The sequence below is a fragment of the Aythya fuligula genome, chromosome 14 (assembly GCF_009819795.1).
Source record: "Aythya fuligula isolate bAytFul2 chromosome 14, bAytFul2.pri, whole genome shotgun sequence".
NCBI lineage: Eukaryota > Metazoa > Chordata > Aves > Anseriformes > Anatidae > Aythya > Aythya fuligula.
In genome coordinates, this window is record NC_045572.1 from 3,676,295 (window position 1) to 3,698,434 (window position 22,140).

At 37.1% G+C, this 22,140-nt stretch overlaps 1 protein-coding gene across 1 annotated transcript in view; it reads left to right on the plus strand.

Annotated features, from left to right (window-relative positions):
* TENM2 (teneurin transmembrane protein 2) overlaps nucleotides 1-22,140 on the plus strand; it is an 895,032-nt gene that overhangs the window by 85,910 nt on the left and 786,982 nt on the right. The gene's annotated exons all lie outside the window — the stretch shown is intronic.

The following is a 22,140-nucleotide window of genomic DNA, read 5'->3' on the forward strand; positions in this document are numbered from 1 at the left end:
TCTTGAAATTCAGGTAACTGAATAGCTAATGGTTTATTCAAGACTAATTAATCATATTTCTTCTGCGTGGAGATTGTATTTTTGTCTTTAATATCCTTCATGTGATACAGGTTGATCATTGCCCAGGGAAGCGGTGGAGTCACTGTTTATGGGGGTGTTTAAGGAAAGGTTGGACCTGACGCTTAGGGACATAGTTTAGTGGGTGACACCTGTAGTAGGGAGATGGTTGGAACAGATAATCTTGGAGGTCTTTTCCAGCCTTTATGATTCTATGATTTTGGAACCAATACCTTAGTTTTGATCCCAGACTCATTTAGGTAGTTTAGGGCCACAAGCAAGATAATCAATTGAGGAAGGGACTGAGGAGACAGGTGTTTTTGCCTCTTTAAAAATGGTGCTGCTGTTTCTGTGTAATTTTGCTGTCTGACATAATATGCAAAAGAACACTTCAAAATGTTGCATATTTATGGAATTGCTTTTAAAAGTTGAGGTATATTGTTTTGGAAACTGTTGCATAATGGAAGAAAATAATTGAAATTTAAATACAAACACTGAAGTCAGTATCTGCAGGGATTATAAATGAGGATTTTGCTAGTATTGAAGAAAAAGCAAAGCTGTTGTAATGGCTGGTGTCTTGTGAAAGCACTGGATAGATGGAAAAAAGAATTGCTGAAATAATGCTGACTTCCCAATGGCAATCGATACTTGCTCATTAGTGGTGTTGGGTTTTTCTTTCTTTTTTTTTCTAGATACCTCAAGTAGACCAGTAAATGTAGTTTTATAATAATCTTCAACTAAATGCACTCCCTTTCTGTAGTCTAGCATTTTTTTTTTTTCTTTTCCTGAAAGCTAACTTTTTTTTTTTTTCTCCAATTTTCACTTGTTTATAAACCTTTGAGGAAAATTGTTTTTCTCTTTGGCTCCTGCAAACGTACTGCTGTTGGAATAGGGCATCCCCTTTCAAGAAATTTTCATGAGAATACTTCACAGCCAACTACAAATACTTATGACCTTGAGGTTGTCTTTGATCCTAAATCAGCTTTTAATTACCATTTTAGTTACAGCGGTTTAAAAAAAAAATCTATCATTTTCAGAATACAGCAAAGATATGAGTGCTGACTCAGGAGGATAGTTATTTTAAGATTTCTATTACTAATTATAACTAAGTTATTACTACACATCATTGCTGGCCTTCCTGAATACTTGTTTATATAGATTTCATCAGGTAGTGCATTAATTTCCTGAAGGTTTGCATGGACCGTTGCACAAGTGTTGAGATAATCTAAAATTTTCTTAGAAATAAGGCTCTTTTGTGAGTTCTATTCCTTTCTTTTACAAGACAAATAGCAAAACACCACAAATCCTGAACTATTTGTTTAGTATTATAATGAAAGTCACATCAAATTTTGGATTTGTTCTGTCTTTCAGGATTTTGAAAAGTCTAGAAATTCTCATATGTACTGGATATGATTTCTAGCAGGAATGCTTGGAATGTGTGGGTCAGCATTGTCCTTTATGACCTTTTTAATGTCACTAGCAATATGGTGTGAAATACATCAAACAAGTCTTTGAATTACAAAGGAAAGTTGTAAAAGGATGTCTCTGAAACTGTCACTTTCAACTCATTTTCTAGACGCATTTTGCTGTTATAATCTTCAACAAAACTGTAGAAAGTCTTTGATATGTAAAAAATTACTGTATACATGTATGCTGACACAAATTTGTCAGTGTGATTCAATCTTTATCAAAATGTATATGTTTATAAAAACTTAAATATAAATTGAAATTGAGGAAACAAGTGATCAGCACCATCTCTTTTGTGTGTATGGTGGTGGTTGTTGTTTCTTCCCAAGTCTACTCTATGCCCTGATTTTACAGTACACTCAGAAACAGGTGTTGTAGATACTTGAGACCAGGAACACCTTCAAATGCAATCAATTCCCAATCCACTCTTGGTAATGTTTTTGGTAAAAAGGAAGGGAAACTTAAGTATATCTCTTCATCCTATGTGAAATGCTCACCTCTTCCCTAGTGACCCTTCTCACTAGTGACTCACTTCCCTGAGTGACCCTTCTCTATACAGAGAACAGCCAATAAAGTTGGTATTATGCACGCATTTTTAATTCAGGGAAGTATGTTTCTCATTAATGATAGGCTATAGAAGAGCAGGTTGTCTCCTCATATGGAGGGCAGGGGGCCTGAATTGAGCATCCAAGTCCACCGTGTTGTTTACTTATTGCTCACTGGAATAAAACTGTCTGTGCAGTAGTAAATTGCAGCCAGGATAGGATGTTTGCCTTTTGGAGAAGCTCATCAATCATATCATCACTGAGTTCGGATTACAAAACTAATGCTTTAATTGCCTTGCTGGTTAGCAAGTTCTAGCATTGGTTCTTTCTTTAGTAATATATTATTTATATTGTGCTTTTTAATAACTGCTGAAGCTTGGCTATTAAGTACTGTCAATTTTTTCCTCTTGGAGGCACAAATTGAAGGGGGCAAAAAAGGGTGTGGTTCTTTTTTTAGCTTAGCCTCCTTATGCTCCTGTTACTCTGTGAGTAAACAACAACAAAAAACTCATTTCAGCTTCCCCAAATGATTAACCTTTTCATCCAGTAAGCATCATGAATATTTAAATGAGATAGTTTGTTTTTTCTCTCTAGTATTGTGTCCTGTATTCAATGCCAAATCTGTCAACTTGTCAACATATTTAATAAAATGGGAAGAGGGGCTTCCAGTGTAGCTTCATGTTGAGCACCAAAATGAGTTCTTGCCATTTTGTGAGTAGACTTCTTCAAAATAGTTGTTGAGAAATAAATTCTTTTATTCCTGTACCAAAGTCTGCAGTGAGTAGTAAAATAAGTATTCCCTTAAAAGACAGTGCCATCACATTAATGTAGATGCTCCAGACTGTTGACTTTTCTCCCTATGATGTTTTCTTACTCAATAGTGAGGTACTTTTCAAGTCAGTAGCACAGGAACTGTATGGCTAGATCAAAGGTTGCATTCACATAATACTAGTCTCTGTTTTAAGTATAAGGAGAAAGAGGCCTGAAGGAGGGTATGAAAGCACTATGATGGTACTGTGAGCTCTCAAGGTGTTAATCAGAAGATGCCAGCAGAAATATTGAAAGCAGGAAATGTGAGAAAAGAAAACGTAGGGAAATAGAATTGTACCGTGACTTGCTTTGAAAGATTACCTGCTAACTTTTAATAAAGTACCAAGTTAGGAGGGAGAGGTGGACAGGGAAAATATTGAGTCAATGTCTTCGAGCATCATTTTTTGCCTGTCACATTGGTTTAGTAGCTGTACACCATCTGTGCTTTGATTCTGAGGAACCTGAGGTACTGGAGGAACCCATTCTTCACCTGCCATTTTGGCAAATACTGTAATAATGAGTCTGAGCGTTAGGCAAGAAATGTTAATTAAAATGACGTGAAGTTGCACAGAAACTTTGATTCTGGACATTTTTGCATATGAACGTGCACACTGAACATGAACATGCATGGGTACAGAAGTTCTTGGAAATATATGTTTATCAATAGAGCTGTTAGTGTTCTGGTACTTGGACAGGACATGCAAGTTGAAGATGGAAAAGCATTATGTATTTATGTGGTATTTAAGATTATTTGCATTTTCTTTCTTTCTCTTCAGAAAGCTGAAAGCTTTTTCTAGTGGCATTTAGGTATTTGGATAGAATTGTCTTGATATGTAAAAAAAAAATAATAATAATAATAATAATAAATTGCTTTGTACTAAGCAGAGAGTAAACTCTTACTTTAATTCTTTGCTCAAAAATCTCATACATATTGCTTCGCTACATGGTTTATCATGCCCTTAGTTCTTGAAAGACTGTTTACACAAATTCTTTGCTCAGTTATCTATTTATAAATATGGTTTGTGCAAATGATGAAATAAATATTTGTCCCCTTTGCAGTACTGCTATTTCTGTTTGCATTAGTAAAATAATATTTCATGTTGTAATATCCTTCAGGTAATACAGATTAAATTTTATACCCGCAGAAGTTCAGTTTCAGGTTAATACCCTACAGTCACTACAGAGTGATGTTTAATTTAGATGCCCAAAAGCTATAGATTACTGTTGTTGGATAGTTACACCATGGCCAATAAGGAATGAAAAAAGGATGTGTGACTGCTCCTGTGTGCATGCTATCCTATTACTAGTGAAAGAAACTGTTAGAAACAAGGAAATGCACCTGAAAGTTGCATCAGTGTTGTGATTTATACAGGAGACGTTGCAATGCAGTATACTGGGGCTTTAAGAGACAGCTCATCATAATCTCTGGGGCCATGACCTAACAGATTAAATAAAAAGATGAGTTTGTATTGTCAGAGAAACTTTGTCTAGAGGACAAAACATTTTATTTAGGGGATAGGTTGGTGGTATTAAAGCTTAGAGTTGATTTGCTTTACACATACACATTTACAGTAAGTCGTTTTTTTTTTTAATTAAGCCAACCCATGGATTGTTAAAGGAATTATTTGAGAACAGATTAGTTCATTTAAAAGAAGAATGAAGGATACAAAACCTGAGAATCTTAGCAAATTCAGTCTCTGCTATTCCTTTTGCTCAAAAGCAAAACATCTTTTTCTTTATTTCAGTTTATTTTAATTATTTTAACCTGCAGACTGTTTGGGAGAACTGGAGGCATATAATCCTGTCCCTTAATTCCTTTTCAGCACTAAGTAAACCTGGAATGCCACAAGATATCTGAATAATCCTGCATTCAAATAATGCTTGAGGTGTAGACATACTGTCTTTTTTTTTTTTTTTTCAATGCTTTTGGCAGAAATAAATAACACCTATTACTTGTGGTCCCTTGAGCTGTTGTATCTACACCAATCTTCAGAATAGAGAAATATGCAACAGAAATGTGTATCCTTTTCACAAATGCAATTCTTCAGTCTACAAAAATTACCTAAATATTTAAATAAACTGTTTATATAGAGATACTCTTCATTGTCTTTTCCTTTCACTGCAATGCTCAGCAGGTGTTTAAATGTTTTATTTTTTCACTTCAAGCTATCAGTGTGAAGGAATACCAATAAATGTGTTAGTTTTAGATAATCCAAAATTCCCTTTGCTCAGCTTCTTAGTTTTATAGTTATCTGTGTGGGTTAGAAATCTATTAGTGTGTGTTCATCTTCACCCAAATCTATTCACCAAGCATCAAAACTCATCAGTGAGATGGAATAATGCCATTTAATTAGTCTTTGATATACAGTTTAATTAGGCCTTAATAAGGGGTAGTGCATCCTAAAATCAATTATCTTGCTCTTCTTAATAAGAGCAGCTAATTAGTAGGTAAATCGCCACAGTTCCCCTTTTATCCTACAGTTTGCACAGTCTTGTGGAGGAGATTAGGCTGAGGAAATTACTCCCCAATAGCTTGGAGAAATTTAGAGGCATACCTCAGAAGGTGTCTTGCCAGGCAAACTGTGGTACATCAGAGAAATAAAAAATTAATTAAAAAAAAAAAAAAAGTCTGATCCAAAACGCTTAATTTCTTGAGCATTTTGCTCAATTTGTTAGTGTGAGGTCACCTAGATGACAAAGGCAAATGGAACCTAGGGGTTGCCTGGCCTGCATCAGTCTCCATCGATGTACAGTGTGTGTCCCTGGGCTCGCTTCAGTGCAGTGATGAGATAACACAAATACCTATACCTGTTTCCTATTTATTTTGTGGAAAATTGTGTAGCTGCAAACAAAGGATGGCTTATGGGCCTTAAGCACGTTATTTGCAAAATATGGCTTTATAAATGGTTTAGAATAAGAATACCAAGAAGGGAAGGGAGGCTGCTTTATAGGGAAAAGAGCACAGTGGTCATGGGGAAAAAAAAAATAAAAAAAATTATCCATGGGTACTGAAAACTGTTGCATGCATGCTCTAAGCACACAGGTGTTGTATTTGAGGTCTCCTCAAACTGAGGAGAAAAGACTGGGAGCTTCTTCAAATGGAAGTGTGTTCTATTTTTGAATCGGTTCCCAGTTAATCCTTTTCCCAGCAGAAAATTTACGGGCACAAACAGAGTATTGCAAAGGGTATTTGGGACTTCCTTACAGGTTCTGTCTGTCTCAAAATGCTATCTGTAGACCTCCACAGACTGGGACAGACAGTAATTTCATACAGTCATGTAGGCTAATGTACAGAATACTGACATAGGTTTGTTAGATTTGATGATGACTTGTTGAGTTTTTGCTTTCAAAGGATGGTGTTTTCTCTTTTGTTGGACACTCACTTCTTTCTTTTTTTTTTTTTTTTAAATCAGTTGAAGGAAATTTGAGTACAAGTTTGTGACTAATCAGTGAATGGAAAGACTTTTTTCGTTCTTTTTCTGCTACTACTACATCCTGCGTATACTACTGTCTTTACACCAAACTTTCTTGCCAAGCATGTCAGAGATTTTATAACTGTGAAAGTGTGATGTTACTGCTTCAGTTTCCCTTATGCTGATTGTTGCAGCTTTTCTAGACACTTTCTGGTGTTAGTCATTAATGACAACACAGTGCCCCCGTTTAGAGAGTCTGAGGTTGCCTTCTGTTCGTTGTATTTTGTCCCTGCTACATTACTCATGGTTTCTGTGGAATGAAATGCTCTGGAGGCAACCATTCCTCCCTGTGAGATTTGATGAAATGATGTATTCTTTTGATATCTTCCTGATTCAAATGCTTATTCCAGCAATTCAATTAATGATGTTAACGGCACTAGAAAGTTGTAAGAAGCCGTCTTTCTGTTTGATTTTCAACTGGTATGGGACAGGCAATTATAAAGGTGAATATCTGAATCTCCAGACAGTAACATTTACTGTATCTGTTATTACATTAGTGGTCTTCTTGATGGTGGTTGTCTTAAAAAGCAGAGAAGAAAACCAGCTGTCATCTCATTCCGTTCTGTCTGTGTTTATAAGTAATCCTGAGTGCATATGCAAGATGTTAATATGTCCTAAGGTAGCACATGCACCATAGCATTTTGTTCTTTGTACGTGTGCTAAGAAAACAAGTCACTGATAGCCGTGCAAACTTGCTGAGCGCTTAGAGCCAGTGGTCTCTCGTAAGAGGAACAAAATAAAAGGCAACGACAACAAAACCGTTAAATGCTTTATTTTGGGTTTGCCTTGAACCTGCTGTTCAGAAATGGGTGCAGCAGCACCTTGCCACCCTGTAGCAATTATGCTGAAGCCCAAGTAGTTGGACATCAAGGTACCATCCCCACAGGAGTCCAAACATACAAAACTCCATTTTTTCTTGTAACTCTTTTCTCTGCTATTTGTAGTGACTCTTTTTTTTTTTTTTTTTTTTTTTTTTAGTAGTTCCTAAGCCAGCCTATGTACAGATTAGGCATCCATCTTAAGCCATCTTCTGCTCACCGCCTAAAATTTAAGACACTTGGTGAAAAATATACTAATGGTATGTTGCTTTCTGACTATGTTTTCTACAGATGTGTATATCAAGTTTCTGGACAGACACTAGTTCAAAGCTAGATAGCTTTGAAGCTATCTTCAGAGCATATACTTTTTTTTTTTTTTTTTTTAATTCCAAGTTGGAATGATGAATTGGGACTAATTTGTGCTAATAAGGAAAAACCATAGGCAGTAGAAAGTCTGTTAAGTGTCTACCTTGTGTTCCTGTTTGTATGGTCAAATTCACATATATGAAATACCATTTACAAAAAAAAAAAAAAGTAAACAACCTTTGAAACACATCTGGAGAATGAAAAATACCAGGAATGCTTCCATTGATCTTTGTGGGTTTTTAGGTCTGGTACATAACAGGGGACTGAAAGCTTATCATCTCCCACTCCCTTTTCCCCTGCTCTACAGTTTATGTAAAGGCCAAAACCCACAGGGTTCACAATAGATTTGCTGTGTTTGAGAAAAAGCTGTGCCCCCATGACCAAAAAAGCAAATTTTATTGACTATTTTTTTTCTTTCCTTGCAACAACAGATTTGAATCCTACTGTTGCCTTAAGTACCAACAAGCTGGGCGATGAGATGCTGGAGAGCAGCCTAGAAGAGAGGGATCTGGGGGTCGTGGTAGACAGCAAGTTGAATATGAGCCAGCTGTGTGCCCTGGCAGCCAGGAGGGCCAACCGTGTCCTGGGGTGCATCAAGCACGGCATCGCTAGTAGCTCAAGGGAGGTGATTGTCCCGCTCTACTCTGTGCTGGTGCGGCCTCACCTCGAGTACTGTGTGCAGTTCTGGGCACCACAGTATAAAAAGGACATGAAACTGTTGGAGAGTGTCCAGAGGAGGGCTATGAAGATGGTGAAAGGCCTGGAGGGGAAGACGTACGAGGAACGGCTGAGGTCACTGGGCCTGTTCAGCCTGGAGAAGAGGAGGCTGAGGGAGGACCTCATCACAGTCTACAACTTCCTCGTAAGGGGGTGTCGAGAGGCAGGAGACCTTTTCTCCATTAACACCAGTGACAGGACCCGCGGGAACGGGGTTAAGCTGAGGCAGGGGAAATTTAGGCTGGACGTCAGGAGGGGGTTCTTCACAGAGAGGGTGGTTGCACACTGGAACAGGCTCCCCAGGGAAGTGGTCACTGCACCGAGCCTGTCTGAATTTAAGAAGAGATTGGACTGTGCACTTAGGCACATGGTCTGAACTTTTGAGTAGACCTGTGCGGTGTCAAGAGTTGGACTTGATGATCCTTGTGGGTCCCTTCCAACTCAGGATATTCTATGATTCTATGAAGCTACTCAAAGCGGAACAAAGTTATTTGACTGAGTGGAAGTGAATAACCATCAAGTTGTTTTTTGTTTGTTCTTTTTTTTTTTTTTTTTCCCCAAAATTTGTTGTATTCATGACAAAGTTGTCATGCCAGTTCTACCTTCTCTTCCCCATACTTGGTGATAAAATTTCATATCCAAATGCCCTCTTACTTTGTCCCTCCTTTGACAGTTGTATTCTGTGACCCTCTGTGAAGTGGGGTGGGCTCTCCACATGATATCCATCAATTATATTTATAGATCAATTATGTGTATTTTATTTAAAACTAAAAAGATTGGCTAAAATTGGCAACCTACATTCAGTGTCAGCAAATTAACAGTTGAGCAGGTCTGTTCTGTTCCCTGTCATCTTGTCTCCTCAAAGGAGCTTGGACGTTTTGATGCTGTCACCTTGCTGTGCTTATATCGTGATTTACATCTGCAACTTGTAAACAACAATACTGCGAGCAGTCTGACAAGTGGCAGTTCTGCTAGTAAACAAATCAGCGATGCACTCGGTGAGTAACAGGGATTGCCAACATTTGAGATGGGGTCGGTGCCTGAAATAGAGCTTGCCCTAAGCAGACCTTCCAGCTTAGGATGTACCAATTAAGAGAAAAAGAGATTAAATGAACTTCTGGCTGCAGGTGTAATACCTGTGTAAGGTTCATGCTCTGATCAGTAGTTTCATTAAAACTTTTGGTAGTGTCTTGTCTTCTTTCATTCTGTGGGTATTATTATTCCAAGGACTGAGTCCAAAACTGCAGGCTGAGGATCTCTATAGAACAAGATCTTTGTGAGGCAGTTAGTGGTTCATTTGGGTAAGGAAAGGGAAGAAAACACCAGCACAAGAATGAAGCTTTAACTGCAGTTACAGTGATGACTTAGTAGCTACTTTAGCAGCAGCAGATGGAAGAACAGGCAGCTTCCAAGTTCTGTGAAAATTGTGCTCACATATACCTGTTTGTTTTCTGCCTTTGTTGAATAGATTATTTGTTAAATGGATTTGCTCATACATTCAAAAGATACTGCTTCAAGGCTTGTGTATGAGTTATCTGCAGTTATCTTGAGGTAACCTCAACCCTGGTGTCAGAGGCATATTGAGGAGCAATGGCTTGACTTAAAGAAATATACTAAGCTGCTAAATAAAAATGAAATTTGAATCATTAGAATAAAATCACCCTGAACTTAAGTTCAAATGATCACAGCTGTAATAGCCTGTGGAGTTGCTTGTCGTGAACTTTTCAGAATCCCACTCTTAACCTTATAACAATTCAAATTAAAATGTTATTTTAAACCACCAGACCTCTCTGCAGGCAGACACCAGTGCCTTGGCTGTTTCCCTGCATGACTGTTGAGTCATGCATCAATCCAGAACAAGTATAAAACACTACCCAAGGTGGTTCAATTATTTAAGATGAACTTTGTGTTAATATAAAGGACTACATAGGGTAACTGGTGATACAAATCAACTGTAGGATGGCTGAATCTTGCTCTTGAATATTAATGAAGGTTTGTTAGTACTTCTACAAAACTACTTTGCTAGCTTTTCTACTTTCCTATACATACCTGTGTGATTTTTCTTCTGTTTATTGTCAATGAACTGTGCTGATTAGAGATTGCAATCAGAACCATGAAATACAGCAGGTTGAATGTTTTTACTTACACGTTTTCAGCAGGAACTTGATTCCTGTACTCCTTCTCTCTTTGAGATAAAGCCTTCTAGTCTCTCTAGGAGTCTGGGGGGAAAAATGTCAGCAGCTGTACAACAAATCATAAATTTTACCTGCATTTAAAATTTAATTTAAAATAATCTAACCTTGTCTTACTTAAAATGCCGGCAAGTTTGGTGTTTCTTTTTATATAGACTTGATCTTACTTCCTACAATGATAGATGGCTTTAAATATTCTTTACTCCACTGGCTGTTAATCAAGTTATGTTACAGTCTCTGTGCATTGGGTAAACAGATCCCCTCTAAAAACAGTAACCGAAGACTGTCTTCCTTATTCTCTTGCTTCTTTGCTACTACAAATATTTCATTCCATGTATTTTTTCTATCACTTCTCACTGCTCCTGCATTTTCTTTTAATTTGCCTATTCACTTTCATCTTTTGACTCCTAATTCATCTTTAATCTTACAACCCTTTACTTGCAACAGACAGAATTACAAGGGAAAGATAAAGCTGAGTCCTTCCTCCTCCTCTCCATCCTTTCCTTCTCTAAGCATTGGCATTTACCCCTCTCCAGAGACAAAGCTTGTTCCAAGCCCAGCTGAGGGCACCATGTAGCAGTTGCAGCAAATTCAAAACTCATCATCTTGTTGTTCTAGCTATGGGGAGAGTAAGCTCAGCAATGCGTCTCTTTGCTCAGTGCAATTAAAATAATCTGCTGCCCTTGCCAAAGCTCCCTTGTGCTGGGGAGGAGGTTGGGTGACCAGAAAGGGGGATGGTGCAGAGCAAGGCTGGGAATGAAGATGGCTGCTGCAAATTAGTGGGTTAGGTTTGGGCTCTCAACAGCCTTTTCTCCTACACAAGTGCGTGCTTTACCTATGACTACAGCAGTCATCAAGCTGGATAAATGTGTAAATAGTAATTGACTTATCTTGACCCATTGTTCCATTTCAGAAACAGGTTATTTAACAAATGAATGTCAAATGCTTCTCTTAATTTATGAATTGTGCTGCTACTGCATGGGAAGTGTTATGACTTTGAAGTTAGGGTTTAATAACAGAGGTTTTGTGTTTGTTACCATCCATTATGGGCATGATTAATCCTGGTTGAATACCACGCATCCACATGGGAATCTTATACGAGATTAGCCAAATGTTCTCTGTTGTTGTTCTGGAAATTGTATTAGTGGGATGTTGTCCAGTTGTGCTGTGAAGTCATCGAGAGTACAGCGAGAATACTCTGTACAGCTGTTATTCCCATTTGAGTCTGAACGTTTTCCCCTAGCATTGTGATGCCTTTAGACTTCCATTTTGCACACAAACAGTTATTACTGTAAGTGATGTATTCAGCTTTTATCGCTTCACATTACAGTTACGTTACCTGAAGACTGGTTTGTGTAACGCACTATGAGATATAAAGGTGCAGGCGTTTACTGCGAAGTGGCAGATCATGTGTCTGTATACTCTCTTCTATCAAAAATGGGGATTGGAAAAACAAATGTAGAAACTTCCAATATATAGCTTTCATTGTGGTAAGAAGCTCAGGGGAAAACAAAAAAGTAATTAGTGTATTTAGTTTCCTATATTCCCACTCCAGTTAGTGCTGAGTGTCTTGTGTGTAAACTTTTCTAAGTAACATAGGTTTAGAGCTTTGTATTTCTCTTTATGTCTTGGAGACCCCAGTGTTTTAAAGAGTAACAAGGGGTTCATGTCCGTTTGGGCAGGATGAAGTCTGTCATGGAAGGATGCTCTTTCTTCCCAGTCTGTGTGGCCTCATGGGCAGCAGGGCTAATGCATCACTGGAAGCTCAAATATTTTGCTGCTGTTTCCCATTGATTGCACAACACAAGAAGCCTAGAATGCTTAAAGCAGTGTTTCTCTGTCTTTTGACTGTGGATGCAGATTACGCAGCTTTCCGTTTTATATGAGCCGCCATTTGTGCTGGACAGTGTGCCACAGAGAGGGGAATACACGTACCCAAACTATGGACAGGTGAAAAGTTACTGTCGCAGCAAAGAACTTTTTAACCTGTCTGTATACGGCTAAACTCATAACATAACTTCTGAAGTCTTCCATTTCTGATGACTTTGAATCTCTGCTGAGACCTGTTCTTTCTTGCATTGCGCTGCCTGTGGCGCTGCCTGTGTTGTCTTGTGGGAATCCTGGAGAGGAGGAATCTTTCACAGCCATGAGTCAGCTGTGGTACAGTTCCTCTGCATGTCCAAGTAATGTTGTTTACTCCTGATGCAGTAAGGTTCAGGCCATCACTGTTTTAAAGAAACTTTTTTCCCAAAGGGGTATTACAGTCTCATTTTGTAAGGCTTGTTTGGGTCTTGATCTAAGGGAAATTATTATTCAGAGGCTCTAAAGAAATGACATGTGACATTACTGCTGTCCTCTCTTGTACCAAGTAATTTTTAAATCTTTGCCCTCTGACCTTTGTCTTTATCACTGATATTGGATTGCTAGCTGCCCTGTCTGGAGTTCTCAGCCTCTTTTAAATCTCACAAGATGCCTTGTCCATCCCTTATTTAAGTCTGAAAGGTCACGGACTACTAACTCTTCTACATATATTTTAGGTCAGAATCTTTCATTCTTTCCCATGTTGTTAGTACAGGGTTTGATATCTAACTCAGATACAGTCTTTGTGCAGATAAACCTATGTACTCAAACAGCAAACAAACCCTTATGAATTATGATCAGCTTGAAATTAAGATTCAAATATTCTAGTTTTATTCTTTTGTTCTTGGAAACTTGTGTGTTCATAGTTCCAGGTTTGTGTCCAAAACCACAAAGAAAAGAAATTGAAGTTTATAGCTTGCACAGCTGATATCTAGAAATAAGACTCTAAGAAATAATAGTAATAAAAAAAAAAAAGTCTGCTTGGTGATGTTGCAAGGCACAGGAAGCAAATTCTGGCTTGCTGGCTTTGGTCATCCTTTCTACAGAATTAACAACAGAAATAGGCAGGATTACTTCTTTCACAAGTAACTTTTAGTTTCTTTCTGGATTTAACTCTCCTTAAGGTCAGTGCCACAGTTTTTTCTTTTTGGTTTGTTTGCTTCATTGTTTTTTAGCCTTCTTAAGTATACTAAAGCTGACAGATGTAAGCCACATGAAGTCCTCCCATTTTAGGCTAATTTTGTGCTCAGAACTGCATACGATACTATTTTCTATGTATATTTTGGTGGAATATTACATCAAACCATTGAAAGAGAAGCTGCTTTTGTGTAATCATTTTAACTTTGTGGTAGATTTCTTCAACAGTTTACAGGAAAACTGTCATAAATATTAAACTCTGCAAATGTTACTTTGCTAGATGGTGGCATCTTTGAGGTTTCATCTTTGATCTAGTACCGTAAATTTTTTTTTGTTGTTGTTGTTTTTTTTTTTTTTGAAAGTATTGCGATTTTGAATCATAGATAGTCACATCGTGGATATGAGCGACTAAATATTCTCACTGTGATAATTGGCTGTAGAGTGGGGGGAGATATCTGTATTCATTAGTCAGGTTTCTTCTCCACATATACAATTTGCAGGAAATACGTACATTAATGTTCATAAGCAACTACATTGTTATAAAGAAGTGTCATAAATACTGTATTTGCTGTAGAGATTGAGCACACATTTAAACATGCAAGTTTTTTTTTTTTGTGTAGATATAAAAATACATCATAATTTACGATGGAAAGTCAGCTACTATTTATCTGAACCAAGAAACCACCTGCAGAGTTACCAGGACTACCAATATTTTTTCAAAAATAAAGGTATAACTGAGTAACTTCGCTATAATTCATTTTATTTATCTAATGATTTGCAGCCTTAAAACTTATTCCTTCTGATAGTGTTATGATGTAACCTGGCACACGGCCACTTGCTCTCTCTCTCCCCAGGTGGAACGGGGGAATCAGGAGGGTAAAGGTGCCAGAAATCAAGGGCTGAGTTAAGAACAGTTCATGAGGTAAAGCAAAAGCTATTTGCACATGCCACAAGCATGGCAAACCAAGGAATCCATTCTCTACATCCCATCAGCAGGCACAGGTGTTCAGCCGCTCCCAGGAAAGCAGGGCTCATCATGCTGAATGGCTGCTTGGGAAGACAAATGCCGTCATTCCACATGTGTCCCCCTCCTCCTTTACTCCAGCTTTATCTTTGGCCTGCTGTCCTGGTCCTGTCCCCTCCCTGCTCCTGGTGCACCCCCAGCTTTCTCACTGGCAGGGCAGCACAAGGAGCTGCAATGTCCTCAGCTCAATGGAACACTGCTATGCAGCAACCAAAACATCGGAGTGCTACTGCCACAGTTTTCATCAGAAGTCTAAAGCACAGCATCATAAAAGACTCTGAAGAAAACTAACTGTGTCCCAGACAAAATTCTGTCCCAGCCATGACAGATAGGAAAAGCATCTCCATCAGTGTTTTAAAAAAAAAAAAAAAAAAAAAAAAGTTCGTAGGTATATGGTAGTGTAAAGTTAATAGCAGTCATGTTGACAATTACTTTCATTGATTTTTTATTTTTTTTGTCATTTTCTGTAGATGAATTTTGTTCAGAAGATGTTCTTATGAGGTAGGAAGATTCTGGAGCATAAAGTGAAGTGTGGAGACAGAATTATGTTGACCAGTGAAAGAACATTATTTCATATGTCAATGTAATGAAAAAAATAATAATTGCACCTCCCAGTTGGCTGTAATTACAGCACCGTCTGCAGTTCATTTGAATAAATGTGGCTTATAATTTATAAAGCAATTTCTGAGCAGACTAGTAAAAATGTGCCTCTAAAAAAAAGAGAAGGAAACATTACAGGGAAGTTTGGGATGATTTTTAAGGTTGTCTGCAGCAACATGGTTCAGTAATTCAAGAGGAGGGAAAAAAAATTGCCTTGTATCTGTCATCAATATATATATACATTTTTTTTGTAAGATTTCATAATGAGCTTAAAGTTCACTGGGAAAATGAACATGCATACAACTGAGAGGAAATAACTGAAGAAATACAACCTTGAGGTCTCTCAGTACTAGTTGGAAAACTACCTGGATGCTAACATGCACAGTGATATGACAGCAAAAGTGGTCGGTTTTACCATAAGCAGCACGTACAGAGTCATCTTGGTTATAGACAGAGGAAGAAGAGACCCTTTCAATAAAGTTCATGAAATAATAACATCAAGATACCACATTACTGGTAAGTCTGATTGATTATAATCTGCTTACAGAAAAGCAAGATAGATGACAAGGGAGCTAGAGTCATATTTAAATAACAGCAATGCTGGGGAAATGTTATGGGAAATAGCAGTTTCATTAGAGATTTTATTCATCTGCTCAACTACATTATAACAACGAATCTTGCAGTTCTGCTGCAGGACCAAGATGCTAAGGGCCTGATATTTTTTCAAGTGTCACAGCGCTTTACAGTGCCTGACAATGCCTGAAGTTTTCCTATCTATTGAACAAAACAAGTTAACTAAAAACTACAATTAAAGCAACTTAGGTTATACACATACATATATGCATACATGTAAAATACATATAAATTAAACTAGCAATCACTCTTCCTATATACCTTGGTTGAAAATTGAGTTATTCCAGGGAACAATATCCCCAAGGGAATGGAAGTTAGCTCTGAAACTTGAACCAAAAAAAAAAAATAAATCTGCATGCTTAAAGTATGTTACCAGGAGTGTTTCATGTCTCTTATCTCCAAAAAAAAGAACTTAACAGTTAAGCGCAAGAGGGTTAGTGGTTACCTATAAGGGAAAATATTTATGTAATCTTTTATCACCAATCTCAAGGAAGTAATATAGATTTTTCTATGCTATTAACAAGATTTAATCTCCTTTGGCATGGTCTCTGGTAACTTGGCAGGTATTTTGTCATGACTTTAATAGAAATAAAATTGGGTCTATTGGGCTCTGGTTGTCATATCCTGTGTTTGACACAGTATTTGAATTGCCTAGTGTTATCTTATTAATTATGTTCATTATAATCTAGTAAGGGTAAAAAGAAAGTATTTTCACAGGGGATTCAGTTTCAGTTGGAGTCCCATGAGCTCTTGGTAAATGCAAATGGTGTAGAAGTTCTAGAAGCATTAGAAATATAGCCATAGGTTCAAATTATTTTCATTGTGGGACAATGAAAGTTAATACAACAGAAAAAATGATGACAAATATATCCATTTAAGGAGGCATCCAAACAAGCTCCATCTGAACAACTTTAGGACTTTGAAAAAAGTTATTCATACTTAGCAGAAATGTAGCTAATAACAATTGGATAATTGGAAATCTCAGATACAAGGGGACCATATGAGATGTAAACATAAACTAGACCCTAACAGTTGAAAGAGCATTAATATGAACAGGAATTATTTCTTCCATTGTGTTTTGCTGTAGCAAGAGAGAAAAAAAAAAATCTATATAAACTTGTAAATATCTACAGAAGCTAACAGGCTTGCTGTGTTTTTCCATTTGAAAATTGAAGAGAGTGCACTATTTTCTCAATCAATGCTTCTGAAAAGTAAAAAGAAACAAAAACCTAGGAAAAAGAAAGTAGAAAAGCCACTTTATACTATGTGAAAAAATACTCTTGTATATATGTCATACAAGAAACAAATGGGCCCAGGTTTGCCCTTCTTTGTTTGCTGAAGTGATGTGTAAAGCTGTTAGATTAAACAGTAAGCAGAAAGTTTTATAGAAATCATTTCAGACGTTGCTGCTGCTTACTAAAATCCTTGTTCAAAACAAGCCTGTTCTATATAAAACAACAGTAAAGAACAGAGGGAGTGCTCATGAGGCTTTATCAGAAAGGGACCAAGACAGGAAAATAGCCTTTGTTTTCATAGCATTCTTATAAGAACAAGCTTTATGTAGCCTGTGAATTTAGACTTTTTAAAAAGTAGATTCTGACAGTATTGAAAAAAATGTGGCACCAAACACTGGAAATACATCCTAACAGTATCTTAATTTTAGACTGTGTCTTTCGTATTTAAATGTGTTGAATAGGTTGCAAGATTAACACTAATGTTCTGATCTGTCTTCTTTCACCTAGTATTTTTCTGTATCTCTGGCATGTTCCATTGACATTTTCTTACAATATTCATCTTAGCCAAAAATGAATGAGGCATTTAATCTCCCAGCACTTCTCCTTCTTCCTCACCACTTTCAGAAACACATTTCTTGCTCAGAGCTGCGAGCTAGCAGCTATTTTGGACTCTTCATTTTTTGACTAGTATGTCGAAATCTCACAATCTCCCTCAACAAATGCCTGATGTCTGACTTACTTTCCTCACTGTCAACTTAACTGATAGAGAATTTGCTTTGGCTTCTCTTCAATCCCTAATAAAAACAACAAAATATTGTTCTGACTCAGCAATTTGTTAGTGTCATGTCACCTCTGCAGATCTTAAGCAGTATGTTAGCAAACTCAGCCATCTCAATTCTGTTGCTCTTCAGGTTATTTATTCTTCTTTTAATCTTCCATAGCTTTTTCCTTTTTCTTATCTTTTCTTAAGCCTTCCATTGGCAAGCACCACTCTTTGAATCTTTAGAGATGTTAGTTACACCACACAGATTTAACACTGACAAACATCAGTCTCAACAATTATTTCTAGTGCTTTTGCCAGGTCAAGATACAAAAAAGGAGAATGGTGCCTGGTTATTGAAATGTATTATATTCTGTAACTGGAAGCATTCTAGTATAAGAAAAAATCATGAGCATGAACTTTTCATGCCTCATTTTAATATCAAAGCAATTGAATTATTATTTTTTCAATCCAGCCATTAAGCCCATGGGGGGGAGGAGGGGGGGGAAGGTAGATCAGCCCTGAGTGATTATTTGAACATTTACCAAAATGAATGTCTTAAAGTTGTTGCAGATTGTAATGAGATAAATCAATTTCAGAATTTTTCAATAAAGGCAAAAGAGCAGAAACAGACTGCACTTAAGTATCATTCACAAAAACTGGTTTAATACAGTGGTTTGAGGGATTGCAGGACCACCCTTCTGTTCCCAGTGAACCAGAGTAGCTCTGATTTAAAAATAAATAAATAAATAAACCCAAGCGACTGAATGAGTTTAAAACATGCTGTACTTTCTTCAAATTTTCACATACTATATCCATTTTGATTACTTTTTGGGAGAGGTGGGGTTAAGATGGATGGGACTGAAAGAAGTGTAGGTAATAGCTGTGAAAGAAAGCAGAGCCAATTTGGATGTGTGATCAACAATCCCATTTCACCCTAGTTTCTTTGGGGTTTTTTGGATTGCATGCACACATATTCCCTGCTATCTTCAGCATCAAGCCCAAGGGGTCTTAAACAAAATTTTAGGTAACCTACTAGACATTTCATTTTCTTTAAAAGAAACCAATTATGCCAGAGATTAATAATTAAAAATTATAAATAGAATAAAGAAAAAACATGAATATTATATCCTACAGCTACATCTTTCAGCATGGTGTGCAGGGAATTAGGTGCAAAAATCCCATTTATGTTAATGGATCTTGCGTGTCTAATTCCTCATACACTACAGTGCAAATTTACCCCCTAGTGCCTTTGATGGTACAGAGACCAGCACAGAGAGGGAGAAGAATGAGTGATTTATTTGATGATCTGTCAATCACAATGGCAACCAGAGAAAATTGCAAAGCTGATTTTAACCTCTGTAGAAACAGCTAGTTAGACCATATGCTTTTTTTCTCTTGCCAGATGTCATCATTCATCAATTTCTCATTAAGAAAACGGCATGCTAAAAGTAAAGGGTTTTTTGTTTATTTGTTTTTTAGAGTACAGAAAATCAAACTAAAAAAGATGATGAAGCAGCCTTTTTCATAAGAGCAACTACTCAATACTCTTCAAATATCAGAACTGCAGGTTCAGGCTGGATTGTTAAAACCTGTCACTATCTAGGTTTTGAAGAAAGAGTTTGTGTATTTAAAATGTTGTCAAACTTGGAGACCATCAAAAAAAAAAAAAAATGCATTTATGACTCCTCTGCAATTTTGTTTTTCAGTGCCCTGTGTATTCACTCTTAATCCTGATGATGCTTAATCATGTAGAGTCATCCACACATCCAGTGTGCAGTCTGAAATTTTTATTGTTGTTTCTTAGAAGTAGAGGTCATACAGGTCTACTTAAGCTTATTCAGCCTATATGGGGTTTTCTGGCTGCTGTTGTGTGTTTGGTATTTAAAAACAAACTAACTAGCAAGCAAAAATCACTGACAGGTAATGAAAATGTTAAGAACAGAATAAGGCAGTATTTGTTCTTATTTTCTTGAAGGCTGTCAAGAGTCAGTGTATAAAGAAAGCTTTTTAGCTAAGTAAGTTGTCATTTTTGTTACTAGTTATATTTATATATAGTTAAATAGCTCTCTTATTTATTTATTTTTCCTCTCCCCTAATGTGTGCTTAAAAGCATCCTGGAGAACCATAGGATATCATTTTTATAAGTGTAACATACCCTCTCTTCTTGTATAAATAACACCAACATGTTGTAAGAGTTTGGTAGGATGCTGTTAAACAGCTGTTTTGTTATTAATATTTTATTGCCTTACGTTTTCCAAGATATTTTGACACTTGCTATTATTTCAAATGCAGCTTTTCTTGGAGTTTTTAATGGTTTGTGTATATATCTAGACAGTTTCAAGATCTTGAAGCTGTCACAACATGTTAAGTAGGCAAATCAGCTAACACAGTCTCAAGAAAGATAATTTTCTTTGCGTAACTTCAGTCTGCATCATTTTGCATGACTTATTAACAGGAACTGACTCATTGACAAACAAGGCATCTAGCTTATAGAATAGAGGGTGTTTCAGCATAACTGTCTTCAAAAAGCTAAGCACTGATCAAAATTCTGAATTTCCTTTTGCTGACAGGCAGTTTAGAATTTGCAGAGGCTGCTTGTGGTTAAGATTTTAGTGGAAGGCTTTTCACAGGTATTTTACAGTTTTTGTATCTATAAAGTGTTTAACTTTATAGCTGTCAGACCCGATACATTCAACCTCCCCCGGTAGCTCAGATCTAAATTTTGAAAGGTGATGTCTGCAACTGTAATTGTTTTAGCACTGTAATTTTCTCTTTTCATTTACTCCTTCCCTTCCTGAAGTGGGTGGGACATTGAAGGTCGGAGTAACGGTGAAAGTGGAGAGTGACGGCTGTTTATTCACAAAACTAGATACTGTGCATCTGGTCAAAAATGTATGCTGTCATTACACGGCATTGCTATTGATCTCCACCCTTTTCTCCTGATTACACCTGTCCTAAGGATAAGGGTTGATTCACAGCCTGTGATAGCTTAACACTGAGTTTCTCTTTGCCGAAGACTGTTGATTGTTCTGAATTACGTATGGCCATTAGCTTCCTGATACAAACTACTATTGCGGAGCAGAACACCAAATTCCATTTATTGAGGAACTTGTGTTAGACAAAAGAGCTGTCCTGGAGGTGAAAAGATCACTGTTCTACCTATAAAAGAAGGCTGCAGTTCTGCTTTTTTCTACCATCAATTATAAAGGTAGTGAAGAGTGAACAGTTTTCCCTTCTGTTCTATACCAAAACAAAAGTTTGAAAGAACTATCACTGTTCTTTTCTATCTGGCTTTTTTGTCATGTGCTGTGATAGCGACTTCAGAAGAGAAACTGGCACTTCTCTCCACTTCTTAGCAGATGGTGGCTGTTTTGAACAGTCATATGAAGCTTTAGTAGCAACTAGCCTAATTCTGTGCTTGAGAGCTTTCATGAAAAGCAAAGAAAAGGCTGCCTGCATGCTTTATAAGCAATTAAGAAGCTAGAAGTCAATGCTAAATCTTTGTCCTCTTCAGGTAAAACTCCATATTAACTTCAAAGACTGTGCCGGAGTAAAGTCTTTAGGATCGAACTTCTGGCAAATAAAGATTTTGATATTTAAATCTCTTTCTGTAGCCATTATTTTGCTTAGTTTGAAGAAGGCAGCTCTTCTCACAAAATAAGATTTATTGTGAGGACTTTGAAGTTTAAAAAATACGAATGAATACATTTGACTTTTTAAATATTTGAACAGTTAACATGACTCAAACTGCCTACGTGATGACACTGACTAAATAGAGGGTATCTTTTTCATACATATGCGTTATAAGAACACACATAGAGTCTGCTTTTTCATTGCTGGCTGGGTACTGTGTGCTGCCTCAGCAACACAAAAAGGGTCCTTTGTATGTTGAACAATTGAAGTTGTTTTTTTGCTGTTGATTTTCTTTTTCTCCCTTATAAAACTTTTCTGCAAGCCTCAGAGCAGAAAACATGCTTCGAATAGAAGTGTGATTAAGGTACTACAACAGTTATTAATCCCTAATGCCAGAATGGTGCCTTAGATCTGTTGGTAGCTGCATCCCAGATGTAGCATGGTCCGATTTCCTCTGTCAGCTCCAGTTCCTGACCTGGGCCCAGGAAAGCTGAAGACTTGGGTGTGTGCTGTTGAAGATATGTGGAACAGGAGAGCGCTAAAGGAGGTGTTTGCAAATGACTAACTGGGTTTCATCAGCTGAAAGCACTTCACATCTTCACTGAAAAGGGGAATTATAAAACTCAGAAAATTGTGACTTGAAATAGTAATGTAAAAGCTCATGGCAAAATCCTTCCATCAAGTACTTGCCTAGAGTTTGTAATGAATCTAAGTATACACTGCTATATAGACAAGCTTAGAAATCTACTTTGTAGGAAGATTTTCAAACATATTAAGCACTGCTGGGTTCCCATATTTGTTTGCTTAGGA